Here is a 19909-nt window from a genome sequence, read left to right on the forward strand (position 1 = left end):
CAGCTCCTGGTGATTTTTTAAGACAGGGTTTCCCTAAATAGCCCAGGTTACCCTTGAACTCAACAATCTACCAGTCTTAGCTTCCCAAATTTTGGGATTAGAGGTATGAGCCGCCACACATGGCTGGAGAAGGTGTTTTAGAATAGAATTTGAATTTATAGACTTGGGTGGTGGGCAAGTAAGCAGTGCAGAGGTCAACAAGGAAACTGCCTGGCACTGTATCTCACCGGGACCCACAGCCTCCTATTTCCTTTGAACACGTACCTTACTGTGGAAACTTAAGAAAAAAAAATCGTATTTACTGAGAATAAGTTTAAAAAATACAAAACTTATCTTGATCTTTCTAGCTGTTGCTATGGTTTTGAGTAATACATCATTAAAGCTATGGCACTCCAATGATGTATTAAAGTAATATATCATAACAATGCCACGGCTTTGATGATAGATTAATGTAATACATCGTTAAGGCGCCATTGGACTCATGATGTATGACTCAAAACACTACCAATTGGTTAGATCAACACACAGAGACTTGTGTGCTAGGGACAGGAGAATGGCAAATGACTTTAGACTCTAGCGCAATTGAACTTCTCAGAGATGTCTCGCTCACAAAAGCAGTTCTGTAAGATTGGATGGGCTTCAGAGGCTCACCCAGGCATGGTGGGGTTGAGCTGCAAGTGAAGGGCAACAAAGACATCTGCTCGGACTGTGCTAGCAATGTGTGCCTGGGACTGGGTTTCACGTAGGGAACAACATGCCTATGCGGTGCCTAGCAACAAGCTATGTGCAGTGCTCGTGTGTGTTCCTCTCATTTCTACTGAGATGTGGAGCCCAGCACCCCAGTGAGACATGAGGTACCCCACTGAGACATGAGGTACCCCAGTAAGACATGAGACACCCCAGTGAGGCATGAGGTACCACAGGGAGACATCAGGAAACTGAGGGTGGTGAAGCAAGTGGTTGCAGTAGACTCTGTGGCCCGACACTGGAGCTGGGTCAGGCTCATCCCTCTGATTTTGTGATCTCTGTTTAGAGAAGTTTCTCCAGTTGTAAAGGGAAACCCTAAGAACAAACTAGCTTTCAGGAGTCCCATTTGTCCCTCCTCATCCTCTGTTCACCATCTGTCCATCCATCCATTCATCCATCCATCCATCCATCCATCCATCCATCCATCCAGCACGCAGGAGTGGCATTTGGGAGAGCAGGTCTGGAAAAACTATTGGCAGCTGCCTTATTTGTTCAGGGTGCTGCCAAAGGCCTGAACTGTGGCTGAAGAAATGTGACATGTGTGCCTGTGTGTGTGCGCTCTGCTGGTGACCAAAAGCTGAGTTGAGACTCATCCCAAATTCCCCATCAGCAGCCTGCACAACCTTCTTCCAGACTTCAGCAAAGCTCTATATTCTTCCCAGTGGCCAAGCTGTCGCCATGCTGCTACAGCCTTCCAAAGGCTTCCTACTGCATGTGGTGGAATAAAATCTAAACTCTCTCTGGCCGGAAGCCCTCACCACAAGGGCTGCACTGGTGAGCTGTTACCTCCTACCATAGGTTTGTGGCTTCTGGACCAGTTTGATGCCCTGCACAAATCAACGACCCTGGCCAGTTTTAGACAGCTTGTAGTCTCTTCTCAAATGCTGCTCAGACTTGCTGCCCCAGGTCACCTAGCCAGTCATGACCACAGTTCTCTCTGATAGCTGATGATTTGTTTGTCTTTTGTGTTTCTCCCAGACCCCAAGTGGAAAGCCCGGAGTTGATGTCTCTTATACTCTGTCTTCAGGGGTTGACCCAGTTCCTCTGGTTGTGTACCAGAGATTACTGACTCATTGTAATGAAGAAAACCAGTGAGGAAGAAGATGGCAAGATGAGGCGTTACTGAGCTAAAGAGAAGCACACAGTAAATTAATACAAAAGGGCCTGACCAAGACAGTTGGCTCATCAACAGAAACCAGAAAGCCATCTCTGCAGGAGTCAGGGGGGTGAACAAGCTGGACTGGGAAATGCAGAGGCACTTGGTCGGGCTGAACCTCTGACTGACCATATCACATGGTCTCATTTGTTCACATGGTCATATCTGTGTAAAACATGACAAGGTAAGACATTGTGACCACAGCGTTACTGCCTTCTTACCCTACACATGTGGGGTCATGTTGAAGCGGCTGGGTTCATACTTACAACGATTATGAAGGTTTGATTGTATGCAATCACACTTACACACACACACACACACACACACACCTCTAATTTGTATTAGCTTATGGTCCCCTCAATCTAGATACTCCTAGTTGAAAGTAATTTTTGAAAAAACTAGAATGAGAAAAAGGACCATGCTTGCACCCCACTATCTTGGAAGTTTTTGTGGTAGAAAATTAGCTTTTAATACTTTTATTTTACAATAAGAAGGAATGATGTTGTGGAGAAAATGCTGAGAATCTGAAAGCTGATTGTACTGGCTAGTTTTGTGTCAACTTGACACAGCTGGAGTTATCACAGAGAAAGGAGCTTCAGTTGAGGAAATGCCTCCATGAGATCCAACTGTATGACATTTTCTCAATTAGTGATCAAGGGGGAAAGGCCCCTTGTGGGTGGGACCATCTCTGGGCTGGTAGTCTTGGTTCTATAAGAGAGCAGGCTGAGCAAGCCAGGGAAAGCAAGCCAGTAAAGAACATCCCTCCATGGCCTCTGCATCAGCTCCTGCTTCCTGCCCTGCTTGAGTTCCAGTCCTGACTTCCTTGGTGATGAACAGCAGTATGGAAGTGTAAGCTGAATAAACCCTTTCCTCCCCAACTTCCTTCTTGTTCATGATGTTTGTGCAGGAATAGAAACCCTGTCTAAGACACTGATGAAACTCTCTTTCCCTTTAGAATTTGCTTGCCTTTTGAGCTCTTGTAAAACAACCTAATTGTGGTTAACCCATATGAGGACTTTATTAATTTGGTGCATTAGCCTGTACTTGTAGTTACAGGAATACTCAGTGACAACATTAGAATATGGGAAAACTTGGGGTAATATTAAAGATGGATCCTAGAAGCATTTAGAATGTCCCTCCGATTAAGGAAGGCTCTAGCTGAACTGGCTTCCAGTCAATAAATGAACAAGTGAAATGAATATTTGTCAGCATTTTCCACATGCAGATGTTGGAGATACAAAGGTGTTCCAGATGAGAAACATACAATAGAAACTACCCATCCTAGCCCACTAACTGAAGAACTAAAACTTGTGTGGTATAGACTTAGGTACAGTTTGGAAGGCGGAGCTCAGGAAGAGCTTTCTTGGCCACTAACATTGGCCAAGCTGCCTTTTGTGCAAGGTGCAAGTGTAGCATGGCTGACTCTGCTCACAGTTGGGTGTGGAAGAAATTTGAGTTAGATAATTACTCAGTAAAATCTAGAAGGAAAAAGCAGAAGGTTCCCATAAGCCTGTGTCTTAGTTAGTGTTTTACTGCTGTGAGCAGACACCATGACCAAGGCAACTCTTATAAGGACAGCATTTAATTGGGGCTGGCTTACAGGTTCAGAGGTTCAGTCCTTTATCATCAAGGTGGGTACATGGCAGCATCCAGGCAGGCATGGTGCAGGAGGAGCTGAGAGTTCTACATCTTTACCTGAAGACTGCTAGCAGAATACTGACTTCCAGGCAGGTAGGATGAGGGTCTTAAAGCCCATACATACCCACAGTGACATACCCGCTCCAACAAGACCACATCTCCTAATAGTACCACTCCCTGGGTCAAACATATACAAACCACCACAGCCTGCGACTAGGAACCTTTCCTAAAGGAGAGTATCAATAAAGGGTTTTCTTAGCAACTAACTCTGACAGAAATCTTATGGATAAGGATCTAGTCTGGGAAAAGGCTGTGGGATGGGGTGACACTGAAGGGGTGAATCAGGTTGTAGGACCAGTGCATGCAAAGGCTCAGAGGTGAGAGGGAAGTCTAAGGAAGCTAGTCTAACAAGGTACTGCGAGAACAGAGAGACTGCTAGGCGTTGCGGCTGGAAGAAGAAGGCAGGAGCAAACCATGAAGCTCTGGGGCCCTGCTTGGGTCTTGACTTCCCGTTGGAGAGCAAGGAACTATTTCTGAAGCAATGGTAGATGTGAACATTGGAAAGGGAATATTATGCTGGGCATGGTGATTGCCTTTCATCCAGCATTTAGGAGGCAATTGCAGGTAGATTCCTGTAACTTCAAGGTCAGCACTGTCTACATAGCTAGTTCTAGGACAGCCAGGACGACATAGATCCTGTCTCAAAAAGCAAAGCAAACCAAAGGAAGCAATGTTAGCTTCTGTCAGAACACATTGAGGCCAAGGTCATGGGAAGAAGCAAGGAACTGCAATGATGTTCTCCAGTTAGCCTTGGGATTCTACCTCATCATGGGTGCCATCGACCGATGGTGAGTTAGGCCAGCATGTTCAGTGTGGGAAGAGACTGGGGATTTCCTGGGGCATGAGTGGGGCAAGAAGGGGAGTGGCTTCTGTGACAAGTGAGAGACAAGATGACATTCCTTATATACATATTTATATGCCAGGGGAGATAAACACATGCCTTTAGTTAATAGTGAATATGAATTTCCTATAATTAATTAATTAATTTTTGGTTTTTTTGAGACAGGGTTTCTCTGAGTAGCCCTGGCTGTCCTGGAACTCACTCTGTAGACCAGGCTGGCCTCAAACTCAGAAATTTGCCTGCTTCTGCCTCCCAAGTGCTGAGATTAAAGGCATGCACCACCTCTGCCCCGCCCTATAATTAATTTTTAGGAACAATTTCTATTTACTCCAGCAGAGTCAATGCATGAGGAAAGAGAGACCTATTTTAGGCTTTAGATATTGTGAGAAAAAAGAAAACCCCATGGTACCTAAAAGGAAAGTTTACAACTCATGAAAGAGAGAAACAGCAGTGTAAGAAATGAACAAAAGAATTATCTTACACGCATTCTCGCGACCGGCCAGGAAGAACGCAGCAAACCAGAATCTTCTGCGGCAAAACTTTATTGCTTACATCTTCAGGAGCAAGAAGCAAGAGCCAGAGCAAGAGAGCAAGAGCTCTATTGCTTACATCTTTAGGAGCCAGAGCGCAAGAGTGCAAGAGTGCAAGAGAGAGAATGGCGAAACCCCGTCCCTTTTAAGGAGAATTATCCTCCACCTAGGACGTGTCACTCCCTGATTGGCTGCAGCCCATCGGCCGAGTTGTCGTCACGGGGAAGGCAGAGCACATGGGGTGGAGAACTACCCTTGGCACATGCGCAGATTATTTGTTTACCACTTAGAACACAGGATGTCAGCGCCATCTTGCAACAGCGAATGTGAGGGCGGCTCCCTACAGATCCCCCTTTTCTTTTAATAAGAGCAATAGGCCACCCATATTAATGAGAGTGGAGATAGAGGTCAAATCCCCAGTGTGCAGGTAAAGGAGCCGTACACATAACCTCCTCCCAGGCTCATCACCCAGAGGGGTCCTGGTCTGGTCCCGTGTCGTTTTTCCTGGGGAGAAGGACACTTGAACACTCAACCTTCTTGAAAGATGACATGTCTCCCTAGAATAGGCTCATATATGCCGCAGAGCCTTTCTACTGCAGTGCTTAGCCGTGCAACTCTCTCGGGCTGCTGAAGCACACTCACTCTATCCCGTGCAATGAGACTAGCCTCGTGGGGTGCAAGAGCTGAATGGCCAGCGACCTATTGCTTAAGCATAGATATATCAGGGGAAGCACCATGTTCTAGTACTGCAAGTGCCTGGGCAATAACCACCTTGTCTCTCCTAGTTTGGGCCTTAAGCTTACAGACCAACCAAAGAAGCAACACTAATCCACAGCAAAGTGTATCTCCAAATAATCCCACCCATACCCATTCTTTAAAGAAGGAAAATGCTGAGGAGATCCAATTGGGTAATCCTTTGGTCAGGGACAGGTCCAAGCGCGTGGAGTTGACCTGAATGATGGCAATTCTCAATTCCCGAAGGGTCTGTTCAAATTCAGCCGTCCAATTCTGTAACATATACTGAGAAAGACTTTTTGACAAATTAGCTGCCCTAGTAAATTTCTCATACTGAATGGAAGTAACGGACAATCCCGGAAACTTTTGTTCACATCCCAGCTGAGCTATTTGCCATAATACATCTAGTTGTTCCTGGACAAGATCTATGCGTTGATTAATTTCTGCCCATGGAGCGTTTTTGGGATTGGAGGATGGCGGCCGCTAAGCCTGCATTGGTGAGAGGTCCCCCAAGCTCCCGACAAACCCTGAGCCAGTCTTGTAAACCTTTGTTCTTTCTTGGGGCTATGGCCGCTCGGCACTCCTGTGTGGCTTGCTCATAAATGAGCTGTTCTACCAGAGGTGCGGCTTGCTCTGAATCTCCAAAAATACGCTCTGCTGCCTCTGTCATTCTGGCCACAAAATCTGAGAAGGACTCCTGAGGTCCCTGAACGATCTTTGTTAGTTGTCCAGTGGCTTCACCTGCTTGGGAGAGCGCCTTCCAGGCCCTAATAGCCTTTTCATCTGATTCAGAACTATTAAGAACTGGCTCCTTGAGCTCATCTAGTGATGAGTATAGGCTCCTTCTCCTAGAAACTTCCACTGATTGATCTTTTTTCTTTTCTTTTTCCTTCTCCTTCCTTCCAATCTCTCCCCAGGTATTCTTACCTGACCTTAACTTTTCCTCGGGTTCAAGACCCGTGGAAAGGCCTATATACTTATTTTGTGAACCATATTTCCTCTTTGCTCCTACTCTCTCTCCCCGCTTTACTTCTGATAGATTGCCCTGAATTTCATCCAGAATTTTCAGCCCTGCCTTAACTGCTTGATAACATGTGAAAAGGAACAAAAAGGCTCCTAACACTAGAAAAAGTTCAAGGCCAAACATACCTTGTAAAGCTATTTCCCACTTTACTTCTGATAGACTGTCTTGAATTTCGTTAGAAAGTTCAAGGCCAGACTTACCTTGTAAAGCTATACTTACGGGTACCCTGTTCCCCAGCTGAAGAGTTCTGAATTCACGCAGTTGAATCCTTCTCAACAGTCTGTTTTACGGGAACCTTTATGACCGTGACCCGCAGTTCTGGTTCTGGAATGAGGGATCTTCCTTGTGCCGGTGATGGTAGTTTCCGTCCCGGGTTTTCTCATCCCAGGATTTCTCGTCCCGGGTTTTCTCGTCTCGGGTTTCAGCACCAACTCTTACAAGCGTTCGCGACCGGCCAGGAAAGACGCAACAAACCGGAATCTTCTGCGGCAAAACTTTATTGCTTACATCTTCAGGAGCAGAAGCAAGAGCCAGAGCAAGAGAGCAAGAGCTCTATTGCTTACATCTTTAGGAGCCAGAGCGCAAGAGCGCAAGAGTGCAAGAGCAAAAGCAAGAGAGAGCAAGAGTGCAAGAGCTCTATTGCTTACATCTTTAGGAGCCAGAGTGCAAGAGTGCAAGAGTGCGAGAGAGAGAATGGCGAAACCCCGTCCCTTTTAAGGAGAATTATCCCCCACCTAGGACGTGTCACTCCCTGATTGGCTGCAGCCCATCGGCCGAGTTGTCGTCACGGGGAAGGCAGAGCACATGGGGTGGAGAACTACCCTTGGCACATGCGCAGATTATTTGTTTACCACTTAGAACACAGGATGTCAGCGCCATCTTGCAACAGCGAATGTGAGGGCGGCTCCCTACAGAATTACATCATAGGCAGATTGTTGCTAAGTAAATACTAAGACCAGGAGATGCTAGAGATGGTTCAAGGGACGGAGGGACCCTGAGTGAATGGATGACCTGAGGTCCCAAGCCGTCTTACAAGGTTTGAGTGCCATCTTACAAGGATGAAGAGAACTCAATCAATTTAAGAATCTATTGATGACCTATTTATTTATCAAGCACCAATCTAACAAGTGTAAAATGATGCCTTCCTTTAAGACACCTTTATGTAGTGGTAACACAAATACACAAAGAGATGACTTTCCAAAAAATGGAGCAGCACAGCAATAGTTTAAGGATATTGGGGCTGGCAAGATGGCTCAGTGGGTAAAGGTGTGTGCTGCCAAAACCAGAGTCCTGAGTTCAATTCCCGGGAACTAAGTGGTGAAAGGAGAGACTCCCCTCACACATACATAAGTCAATGTGAAAAAAGACAAGGAGGGCTACAGTCGGTCCAGTCAGCCTGGCAGGGAACATTTCATGGATTATGGGTCTCCAGAAGCTAGGCAGTGGATGATCAAGAGGCCTGGCTTTGTTCTTTTTCTAATCGCTATGACAGCTTAGAGGAAGTATTTATTCTGGCTTGTGGGTCCATAGCAGGGAAGGCACATCACCAGGACAGCTCCTGACTGTGGCAGTGGGGACTTGAGGCCCAGCTTGCTCACATTTTTGAAGCAGGAAGCAGAGAGTCCTGTCCAGACCAGTAGTTTTAATCTTCTAGCTCTGCCCACTGTGGCCCTATTTCCTGTAGGTAGGCCCTATGTCCACAACCCTGTGCAGGACGCGGCTTACAGTGATACCATGGCAGAGTGCTAGACAGCCTCTGAAGGTACTAGGAAGCCAATGGGATAATATGGATGGATAATAGGTCAGATCTTAGCACTCTCACCACCAAATGCTAGATTGCGTGACTCCAGTTTCTCTGTATTCAGAGAGCATATGTCTTGGCAGAGGTGATGGTGTATAGGGTGGATTCAAATAAGGAAAATCAGACAGGAGGGAGGGAGGGAGGGTTCAATTTGGCCAGCGAAGCCTAGAGCCATCATCTTAGGAGGATGCATGCAGAGTGTAGGGAGAAAAGCAGAACAGGGCTGCTAAAACAGTCCTCCTACACCTGATCCTGATGGCGAGATGAAGGCTTAATTGCCAGTGACTCTGTCTTATAGCAGCCAGTACCGCAGCTTACCCTGGCCCCTGTGTTGACTTTGGTGTGTTACACACAACCGAAAATCCTCTGGGCTTTGAGCCAAGCCAGAAAAGGCCTTGCATCTGCACAATCACCCACTGCATCCATGCAGATGTGGAGATGGATAACACACGCCAGTGACATTTTTTCCATTTGGGTTTTGCCTTCCCTTTATTCTCTGCTGAGACCATAAAAAGTCTTAACACTGAAATGGCTGTGTGGTCCCCAGAGTCTTGCCAAGCTTTGCAGCCAGACACAGGGGCACTGCACTGAGCCATAACTGCCACGGGTCACTACCAGCCTGTCAATCTAAAGAGAAGTGACAGGAGGCATGTTCACAACTAACGGATGGCGTTTCACTGTGCCCTCTGACCTGTGCAGACTGGCTTGCAAGATGTCTTGTTATGACTGTCCCTTTTTATATCAGGCTTGTTGAACAGGTCTGAGTCTGCGGTCGGTGTGGCAGAGAGTAAGGAATCTTCTCAGGGCAGATGATGCTACGATTGCCAGAGGGCCGGAGGAGTTGGCAGTCAATGTAAGGTGCAGTGGGTGATTGTGCAGAGGCCAAGCAGCTGGATCCTGAACTTGCTGAGCTAACAGGGTGAGGTCCTGGCACTCATAGAGCAGGTGGTAGTGACAGGAGAGAAGTGTGCCTACCTCCCACTTCCGTCTCCATGTTTCCAGGTTGGTAGTGTCTTCTGCATCGTGAGTGGAGAATGTGGCACTATAGATGCAATATGCTTATGTGCACCTTAGTAATGTGACTGCCCTGTTGTACGCAGCAGACCATTGAGACTGGTCACTGTGCGCCTTGTCAGTGAAAGGAGCATTGGAATTTACATGCCTGGTACTGTGATGGTCTGATATCTATACGATGCCTAGTAGCTATTAAAACCAAGCCTACCTCTGTGTGTGTGTGTGTGTGTGTGTGTGTGTGTGTGTGTGTGTGTGTGTGTGTGTGTGTGTGTTTTGTAGCTATGTGTTTGTATAGGTATATGCATTTGTGCATGCGGGTTTTCATGCTCACGGAGGCTGGGAGCTGATGTTGGCTTCTTCCTCAATTGCTCTCCATCTTAATTTTTCGGGACAGGTTTTCACAGAACCTGAAGTCTGCTAGGCTATAGGCTGATGAACTCCAGGGGTTCATCTGCTTCTGCTCTCCCAGGGCTAGGGTTCCAGACATGTGACACTGGCTCTTACATGCATCCCGAGGATTTCAAAAGTGAGGTCCTCACACCTGTAGGGTAGGCACTTCACCAAATGAGCCCTGTCTTCAGGACCTGATGTAGTCATCTTTAAGACGCTGATGACATACAAAAGTGCTTGCATATTGAAAATCTAAGTAATGAAGAATACTGAAGAATGTGTGGCGTGCTACAAGCGTATCACTGGGGCGCTGTTACTTTTGGTTCTCTTTTCAAGGCTGGGTGGGAGGGGAGGACATGTGGGATAGAACAGAAAGCCTTGTTGGTAAATGCAGCTGCCAGAGGATTTGGATTGGTGCCGTGGGGACTGCCAGCAGTTGATCAAATTCCCAAGGTGCTTATAATTGTTGAGATTCTGTGATGAAACTGATAGGTACCCAGCTCACCCTAGTAGAGAGAACATTGAGGATCTACAAGCTCGTACAAAATGCAAAAGGGCGTCTGCGGCTGGATGCAGCTGCTTCATGTCCACAGGAATCCATCTCTCACCACACAGATTGCCTTCCTGTGCTTTGATACATTTTTCAGACAAATCTCTACCCCAGTGTGGGTGACAATGGACACATCAGTTCCAGATCAGCTCCTTTGCCCACAAACTCTAGTAGATAATCTGTGGTTGCCGGTCCTCCACCATGTTTGGGCAGTTTCTCTCTTGAGAGCCATCATGACAGTTTGGCTAGGGACAATGACCATTCTTGTAACCAGAGGTCACATTTGCCCCTAACATGAGACAAGCACTAAGAGGTGGAGGAAGAGTAGTAGTTGCTGAAAGGACAATATGTCTTCTTACCAAAACAAGGGTAATGGGATGCATTCCAGGCAAAAGGAACAATGCCATAAAAGGTTTATACCTACAAAGCCCTGTCCTGTCTAATTCTCAGCTCCCATGAAGCTAAGGGCCACACCGGCCTCAGGACACAGCATGACCCTGTACCCAGCCACCTGTGGTCATTCTGTGACATAGCGTCTCTGTCACCTTTCAGGGCTGCTTCTTGCTTTAAAGGTTTTTTTCTCCCCTTAAATGTAAGTGATTATGGTAGAGCATTTCAGCTTTGTTCCAGTTTCTGGTCCCTAGCTTAACACAAGTAGTTTAGAGTTGTAGAAAATGGAACAATATGAACTAACCAGTACTTCCCCCCCGCCCTCCCCCCCCCCCCCCCCGCCCCAGAGCTGTGTCTCTAGTTGCATATGTAGTAGAAGATCGTCTAGTTGACCATCAATGGGAGGAGAGGCCCTTGGTATTGCAAAGATCATATGCTCCAGTACAGGGGAATGCCAGGGCCAGGAAGCAGGAGTGGGTGGGTTGGGGAGCAGGGCGGGGGGAGGGTATAGGGGGCTTTGGGGATAGCATTTGAAATGTAAATGAAGAAAATATATAATAAAAATGCCTTAAAAAAAGAAAATGGATATTGTAACACACATTTCATCAATTAATATTTTCTCTTTTAAAAATGAATTGTATTAGTTATATGTTATTATTTATATTATATGTGCATGAGTTTCCCTTTTTCATGTCAGCATGCAAAAACGTTTTCTAGAGACCACTTAGCATCTCCTAACATGGATACAACTGCAATGTAGTCCGTCATTTTCCCGCTCATGGCTCTTTCGAGCAGTTCTGTCATGGACAGGCCTTTACACAGCCCAGTATCTCTTTGTAAGTTCAGCGATAATGAAGTTCTTAGAGGTTAGAGATGTTTAAGGATATGGACAGGCATAGTGTCACAGCACTTGTGACTAAAGGCAGGTGAATCTCTGCTAATCTGAAGCCAGCCTGGTCTACATGGTGAGTTCCAGGACAGCCAGGGCTATAGAGAGAGACCCTGTCTCAAAAAAACTATGTTTGAGGTTATATGGATTTTTAACTTTGGATAAGTATTAACACATTGGCCTCCCAGAGGCCTGTCGATGTCTTTTCTTTTCCAAAGCATTTTTGTGTGTATATGTACCTGTATGTGTTCATGTGTACATAGGTATACATGTGTAGGTAGGCATGTGTGTGTGTGTGTGTGTGTGTGTGTGTGTGTGTGTGTATGGGAAGGTAAGAGGTGTGCTGTTCTTCAGGTATTTATCTAGCTTTTAAAAAACTGAGACAAGATCTCTCACTGGCCTGAAACTCACCAAATGGGGCTGGCTTGACAACCAAGCCCTAAGGATCCTCCTGCCTCTGCCTCCCTGGTCCTGGGTTTACAAGTATGTGTGTCACCACACCTGACTTTTTTTGAGGGGTAGAGTGAGTGGGATGGTTGGGGATGTGTGTGTGTGTGTGTGTGTGTGTGTGTGTGTGTGTGTGTGTGTAGCTGTGGCTGTCCTGGAACTCACTCTGTAGACCAGAGTGCTGGCCCTGAACTCACAGAGACCCTCCTGCCAATGCTTCCTGAGTGCTGAGATTAGGAGCATCCCCACTACCCAGCTTTGTTTTAAACATGGGTTCTGGCCATTGAACTTAGGTACTTGTGCTTGCAAGGTCGGCGCTTTACAACTGAACTATGTCCCCGCCCCTCTGCTACCAGCAGGTTTGCACACCTAACCAATGTTGGGTATTTCCAGACTTTTTGTTATTACTAATCTGATATGTGCAATGTCATGCTATTGTTTTTATTTACATTTGACATTTTAAAAGATTTATTTTCGTTTTTTGAGATGGGGTTTTTCTGTGTAGCTGAGGCTACCCTGGAAGTAACTCTATAGACCACACACTGGACTCCAACTCAGAGATCTGCCTGCCTCTGTTTCCTGGGTGCTGGGATTAAATATGTGCATGGCCATGCCTGTCTAGAGTTATTCTGTGAATGAGTGTTTTGGCTGCATATATGTATGGGCATCATCTATGTGCCTGGCATTCATGGAGATCAGAAGAGGGTGTCAGATCCTCTGCAACCGGAGTTACAGATAGTTGTGAGCTGCCAGGTGGGTACTGGGAACTGAACCTGGGTCCTCTTGCTCTTAATCACCGAGACATCTTTCTACTCCCTTATTTGCATTTTAAAACCACAAATGACAGATCTAGGGATGTTGCTCAGTGGAGAGCACGTATCTAAGGTCTGGAGTTCACTTCTGGCACTGTTCAAAATAATAAAGGAAGAAAAGGGGGGAGGGGAAAAATGACAAGATAGGCCTAGTGGCTCCTGTCTACAGGAGCACCTTGAGTTTAAGGCCAGAGCAAGACCCTGTCTCAAAACATCACAAAGCAAGAGATTGCAAATGGAATTAGGAATTTTTAAGTGTGTTTAGTTATTTCTATAATCACTTCTGTGGATCTGAAATCATTTCTTTCTCTCTACATTAAAATATTAGCAGTTGGATTATTATATGTTTTTTCTCTCACAGAATTCATGAAATCTACGTGGGTAACTCGAAGACTCAACATGCATTGAACATCAGTAACTAAGATCTGGAAGAACTCAAGTCATTCTCTGATACCTGGGTCATTTTTCAGGTGCACAGACAGAGGTGTAGGTACGCATAAGTGACTGAGGTCATGAGGAGTGACAGGTCTCATACCAGAGTGCGAACTTTTGTTCCTTTGTTTTGTGTGTGTGCTTTGCCTGCATGTCTGTACACCACTTGTGTGCCTGGTGTTCTTGAAGGCTAGAAGAAGGTGTCATTTCCCCTGGAGCTAGATTTACAGATGGCTGTGAGCTGCTACATGGGTGCTGGGAATCGAACCTGGGTCCTCTGAAAGAGCAGCCAGTGCTCTTAACCACTGAGCCATGACTGCAGCCTGCCTTGGAATTTTAGATCACTCATTTCAATCTGCTGTCACCAGAGTCCTCACAAATCAGTTTCTCTAGCGAGTGCTTCACTGGTGTGTAGCTTATGGTGCCACAGAGAAGGTGCTCTGAAGCCTGGTGAATTGCTGCTGCTACAGCCAGCCCTTGCCCTGCCCTGTGGAGAACGGGAGCTTCCTACCCAGTTAACAGCAACTCAGGATAAATCAAGAAAGAAAAATCAGCCTCCCCTCTCCATCCTCCCCGCACCCATGAGGTTACCTGGACTGTTAAAGAGAATGAAAGAGATACGGGCAAAACAGTTATATTCGGTGTCATCTGTAACCTCCAGTGGGCTATGCAAATCCCCATGAAATTAGAGCCCTTTCATTCTGATCTTACACTTTTATCTTCCCTATTCTCCTTAAGGAGCTCTTAAATAATTACTACAACCAAATTTTAGTCATTAGGGGAATTTAAAGAGGAGAATTGCCTGTTACAGACAAACCCAGGGGATTCTAAGCACTCTCCAAACTCCACTGTTCCTGCTAGTTCATGTTGGAATTTTCCTCCTGGTACAAAAATGAACCTCCCCCCCTCCAATCCTTTAACATGTAATCTAGACACATCTCCATCTTCCTTTCCTATAACTGGCTCCTGAACTAGAAAGCTATTTGATAGTTTCTCATCGAGCTGGCATGCTATTGCATACATGCAGTACCTGGAAAGCGGAGGCAGGAGGACTGTGAACTGAAGGTAAGCCCAGACTCCAGAGAGAGTCTCTGCCCAAAGCAACTTTGTTTTTTCTCCAGTTGATGGAAAAGACATAACTTTCAGGAAAAGAACTGAAACGAAAATAACTGGTGATTAAATGGCTAACCTACATGTAATTTATATTAGGAAACAAAAGAACTAAAAATGGGAAGGGGTGAGGTCCTACTAGAACAGCAATGAATGCATAAGTGTCTTCTAAACTCTGTGCCTGATGGTGTTCTGTATGCAGCCTCCTGTTTCTTTTATTTCCTCTTTCAGTCAAATATAGATAGCTCACCACAGTTTGACTGGCGGCTGAGCTATTTATTTTCCAAGAGAGAGTTCTTTTATGTCTCCCTCCTTTCGTTTCTTAATTATTAGAATGCTGCACACGCCGTCCTGATATGAAAAAGTTCCTGACTTCGGCATCCACTGCACAAAGCATAATGGATATAGGGAAATTCTCTCAGCCCCATTGGATGGATGGGCCTCTCCAAGTACATTGGTAAGAAATTGTGTTAGAATCAATCAATTTGTATCCTTGGTTTCAGCTAAAGGCAATCTAGAAACAGGCTTATTAAGTACTAATACGTGTTCTTGCTTTTAGACATTAGCTTGCTGTGGAGCTAGTAGCGAATGTTGGGTAATTTAAATAGAGCTTGGGGTGGACGAGGCCAGGGCTGCTGGGTCAGGATGTCTCACCCAACCAGTAACAGCCTGAAAGACTAAGGAGTGTGTATTTAACTATTTAACTACAAGGTTCATCTGGAGCCGTACTCTAGGCATCTGTGAGGCTATTGGAGGGCTAAGAGCTCCTTTGAGGGTAGTTCAGAGGAGAGAAATTAGGAACAGAATCAAGTAGGCACACTGGGAAGACAGAAATAGCCATATAGAAGTGTTAGCAATGATGGGAAGGCACAGAGAACTGAGGGTGGGCTGGCAATTGTCCTGGGGAGGGTAGAGGAAGGGCTGGCTGCAGGAGGCATAGACTAAGATGTGACTTTGAGGTCAGAGAGGCATGGAGGGTGGAGCTTCCTCAAGTAAAGACAAATGTGAGGCTGTGATGAACTGACAGTTCTCTCAGTTACCAGTAGAAAGGTCTCAGAGCCAAGGGCGGAAAACATAGCAAACTTCTAATCCAGCTCTTTGAAATAGGTGTATATTACACACACACACACACACACACACACACACACCCCAAGTATTTGATCCTAGGCACTCATAGATGCTAGGTAAGTGCTCTACTATTGAGCTATATTTCCAGCCCTTTTAAAACTTTTATTTTGAAATAGAAACTCACTCTTTCCCAGGCTAGTCTTGAATTTGTGATCCTCCTGACTCAGCCTCCTAAGTAGTTGGTGTTGTAGGCCAGGCTTCTGGCAGTCATTTGATTTGGGTCATATTTCTGAGTCTGCCTGTTATAGTGTATGTCTGTGCTCCATCACCATGCAGTCCTGCTGATCACGTGGACCCAAGTAACTGGTCATATTTAACTGAACTGTATATGTATATGGCTCTGAACTGGGAATTCACTCCAAATCCCCTTGGTTAGAAAAATTGTACCAATTTTGTTCTTAAGAATCAGAAAGTGACTAAATTGTAATTGTTTGGCTAATCGAGAAGTGACAGGTTTTTTTTGAGACAGGGTTTCTGTGTTAGGCCCTGGCTGCACTGGAACCCACTCTGTAGACAGGTGTGTTAGTTAGGGTTTTCTTGCTGTAAAAAGACACCATGACCAAGGTACCACTTATAAAGGAAGACATTTAATTGTGACTGGCTTACAGTTTCAGAGGTTCAGTCCATTATCACCATGGTGGGAAGTGTGGCAGTGTACAGGCAGACATGGTGCTGGAGGAGCTGGGAACATCTTGATCTGAAGGCAGCCAGGAGGAGACTGTCTTCTGCATTGGGCACAGCTTGAGCATAGGAGACCTCAAAGCCCGCCTACACAGTGACACACTTCCTCCAACAAGGCCACACTTATTCCATACCTCCTAATAGTGTCACTCCCTATGGACCAAGCATTCAGATATGTGGGTCCATGGTGGCCATTCCTATTCAAGCCTTCACATATGTACCTTTGCCTATGAGCATGTGCATATGGGTGTGGGTGCCTGCAGAGGCCAGAGGCATCAAATTCCCTTGGAGCTGGAGTTACAGGTGGATGTGGGTGCTGGGGACTGAGCTTAAGGCCACTGGAAGAGCAGTGTGCTTTTAACTGCTGAGCTGTCTCTCCAGCCTCCATTTTCTTTTTCTTAATTTACTAGTTCCAAAGCTACTTCACCAACCCTTCTCTTAGATTAAAAAGAAAAATCTTAGTTAAATTTTGTTGTATACAAACTTGGCATGATGCTGTGAGATCACAGAGAACAGAAGGGTTCCTACAGGGAGGAACATGAGTGCTTTTAATCTCAACACTCAGGAGGCAGAGGCAGGTGGATCTCTGTGAGTTCAAGGACAGCCTGGTCTACACAGCAAACTACAGATCTCCAGACTTGTTCATCCCTGGACCACCATCTCCCATTCCCTTCCTCCTGTGGTAACCACTGCTTCATTCTCTCTCAGAGACTCCGAATCATTTGCTTGCTTTTGTGTGTGTGTGTGAATATAAACACTCAGTGGAAAAGACGTCGATGTTCAACTTACAATCACCCGAAAAGAAGATTGTAACAAGTTACAGCAAGCGACTTTGCTGTTTTTTCTCTTTTCCTTGCTCATTTTTTCCTATAGATCAGTTTTCTTTTAGTTTTGACATTATCATTTAATTACAACATTTCTCCCTTCCCTCTCCTTCTTCCAATCCCTCCTTTGTACCCTCTGGACTCTATTTCAAATTTATGGTCCCGTGTTTCACAAATTGTTATTGCATGTTATATGTATATGCATTCCTAAATATAGCCTGTTCAGTCTGTATACTGTTACTTGTACAAGGACGACACCAGTGGACATGCCGAAGCGGACAGGGAAAGGCCCGAAAGGCCTCAACCGCATGCAACCTGTAACCGAGGAAAGCTGTGGGTAGAAGACATGTCCTTCCCCAGGGACACCAATTGGTTGCTTGTTTGATTTTTGGTCCCATGTAAAAGGCATGCAGTATTTTTTTTTTATTTTTTCTTCCTACTTTACTTGACCGGATGTCCTCCAGGTTCACCATGGTGTGGCTGGCTAGTGACAGGGTCTCTTTTCTTAAAGCCAATCAATTCCACTGTCTCCATGTACCACCGCATCTTCATACAGTTCTTACTGCGGGTGCAGCAATAGGCTCGGGAGAGCAGATGTCTGAGTGGTGGTGTCATTTCCTTCGGATATTGTACTGGCTGGCTTTGTGTGTCAAGTTGACACAAGCTAGAGTCACCACAGAGAAAGGAGCGTCAGGTGAGGAAATGCCTCTGTGAGATGCAGCTGTAGAGCATTTTCTCAATTAGTGATGAAGGGGGAAGGGCCCAGCTCATTGGGGGTGGTGCCATCCCTGGGCTTGTGGTCCTGGGTTCTATAAGAAGGCAGGCTGAGCAAGCCAGGGGAAGGAATCCAGTAAGCAGCAGCCCTCTACAGCCTCTGCATCAGCTCCTGCCTCAAACCAGGTTTGAGTTCCTGTCCTAACCTTTTCTGGTGATAAACAGTGTTATGGAAGTGTATGCTGAATAAACCCTTTCTCCCCAACCTGCTTTTTGGTAATGGTGCTTTGTCACAGCAATAGAAACCCTGACTAAAACCAATCCGTACCAGCATAGTGAAGCATTGCTGTGACCCCCCCAACCATGTTTTTAGGAGGACTATGGAACTTTGGGTTAGAAGAGACATTTGGTGTTAGGAGCTCTGTGGGACGTTCTGTAGGAGCTTGGAAGATAAGAATGTTGAATAGTGTGAAGATGGTGGCCTGGCTTGTGAAATTTCAGAGGGAACCTTAAAGACTCTATCAAGACTGTTTTCTACTTTGATTGTGAAGATTCTGTGGTTCTGGTTAGCTGGGGCTGAAGAATCAGCTGTGATTAACAAGAGATACCAGAACTACTGAATAAAACCTTTGCATTACTGGGACAATTGATGCTGGTTAGCTGGAACTAACAAATTAGCAGTGATAAAGAGACAAGCATCACTAAGGTGAAATCTTTTGTGAAGTGTTTCCTGAGAGCACAGGAGCACGGAGCACAAGCTGTGTTCCAGAGGTAGCCACACTTGGAACTCGTGTGGGCAGCTAGACTTGGTAATACGTAAGAGTCACCCAGGTGTTGCTGGGTTTGAAAACATGGTGGGGTAGAACCTGACAGTGAGATGCCATTGGGGAGGTACAGCCTCAGTAGCAGCTGAAGGCCCAGGCCTGAAGAAGAGAAGTTGAGGTCTGGAGCAATGAAGAGAACCTGTAAGAGGCTACTTGTGAAAGTGCAGCCCAGTTGCAGCAGAAGACCCCAGCATTTTGGAGATGCCAGTATCATGGGATGACTACCATGGTACAGTGGTAGCAGTGACCTGGAGGCAGCTTGAGTCTGGAAGACAAGCTATGTGCCACAGAGGGCAGAGCTGGCAAAGTGACCCTTGGAGGAGCCCAGAAGTGGATCCCAGACCCTGAATGTTTAGAGTTTGATTTTGTTTTGCTTTGATTGCGACTGTATCCTGATCTTTCCCCCTCTTTAAGAAGAAAGTATTTTAGTGGAACTTACTGTTAAGAGACTTTGGCTTTCAAAAGAGATTAGATATTTTAAAGGAATTGAAATTTAATGTGTTTGAATTTGTAAAGACTGGGATTTTTAAAGTTATTTAGATCTCTGGGATGAATAAGAAAGTAATGGTTTAGCTTTATAGTGACATGTTTGTGTGTCAAGTTGACATGGGGTCAGTTGTACTGGCTGATTTTATATATATATATATATAAAGAGAAAGAGACAGAAAGAGAGAGAGAGACAGGGGAGACATGGAGACACACACACACAGAGACAGAGACACACAGAGATTTGGCCGTGAATAACTTGGTAGATGGATGTGACATATATTAAACTTGGGATCTCTCTCTCTCTCTCTCTCTCTCTCTCTCTCTCTCTCTCTGAGACATGCGCATGTGTGGTTTGTTGTTTGTTTGTTTATATGTGTATGGGTGTTTGGCCTTCATGTATGTCTGTGCTCTGCCTCTATGCCTGGTGCCAGCAGAGGTCAGAAGAGGGTGTCAGAGCTCTTGGGACTAGAGTTATAGACAGGTGTGAGCTGCCAGGTGAGTTCTGGGAGTAGAGCCCAGGTCCTCTGGAAGAGCAGCCTTAACCACTGAGCCCTCTTTCCAGACCCCTGCTATTGTTGTTTGTTCGTCTTGAGACAGAGTCTCACTGAGTCTAAAGCCCACCAAGCACTCTAGGGTGGCTGGCCAGCAAACCCAACGTATCTGTCTCTGACCACTGCCCCAGC

The sequence above is a fragment of the Mus musculus genome, chromosome 1, assembly GCF_000001635.26.
Source record: "Mus musculus strain C57BL/6J chromosome 1, GRCm38.p6 C57BL/6J".
NCBI classification, from domain to species: domain Eukaryota; kingdom Metazoa; phylum Chordata; class Mammalia; order Rodentia; family Muridae; genus Mus; species Mus musculus.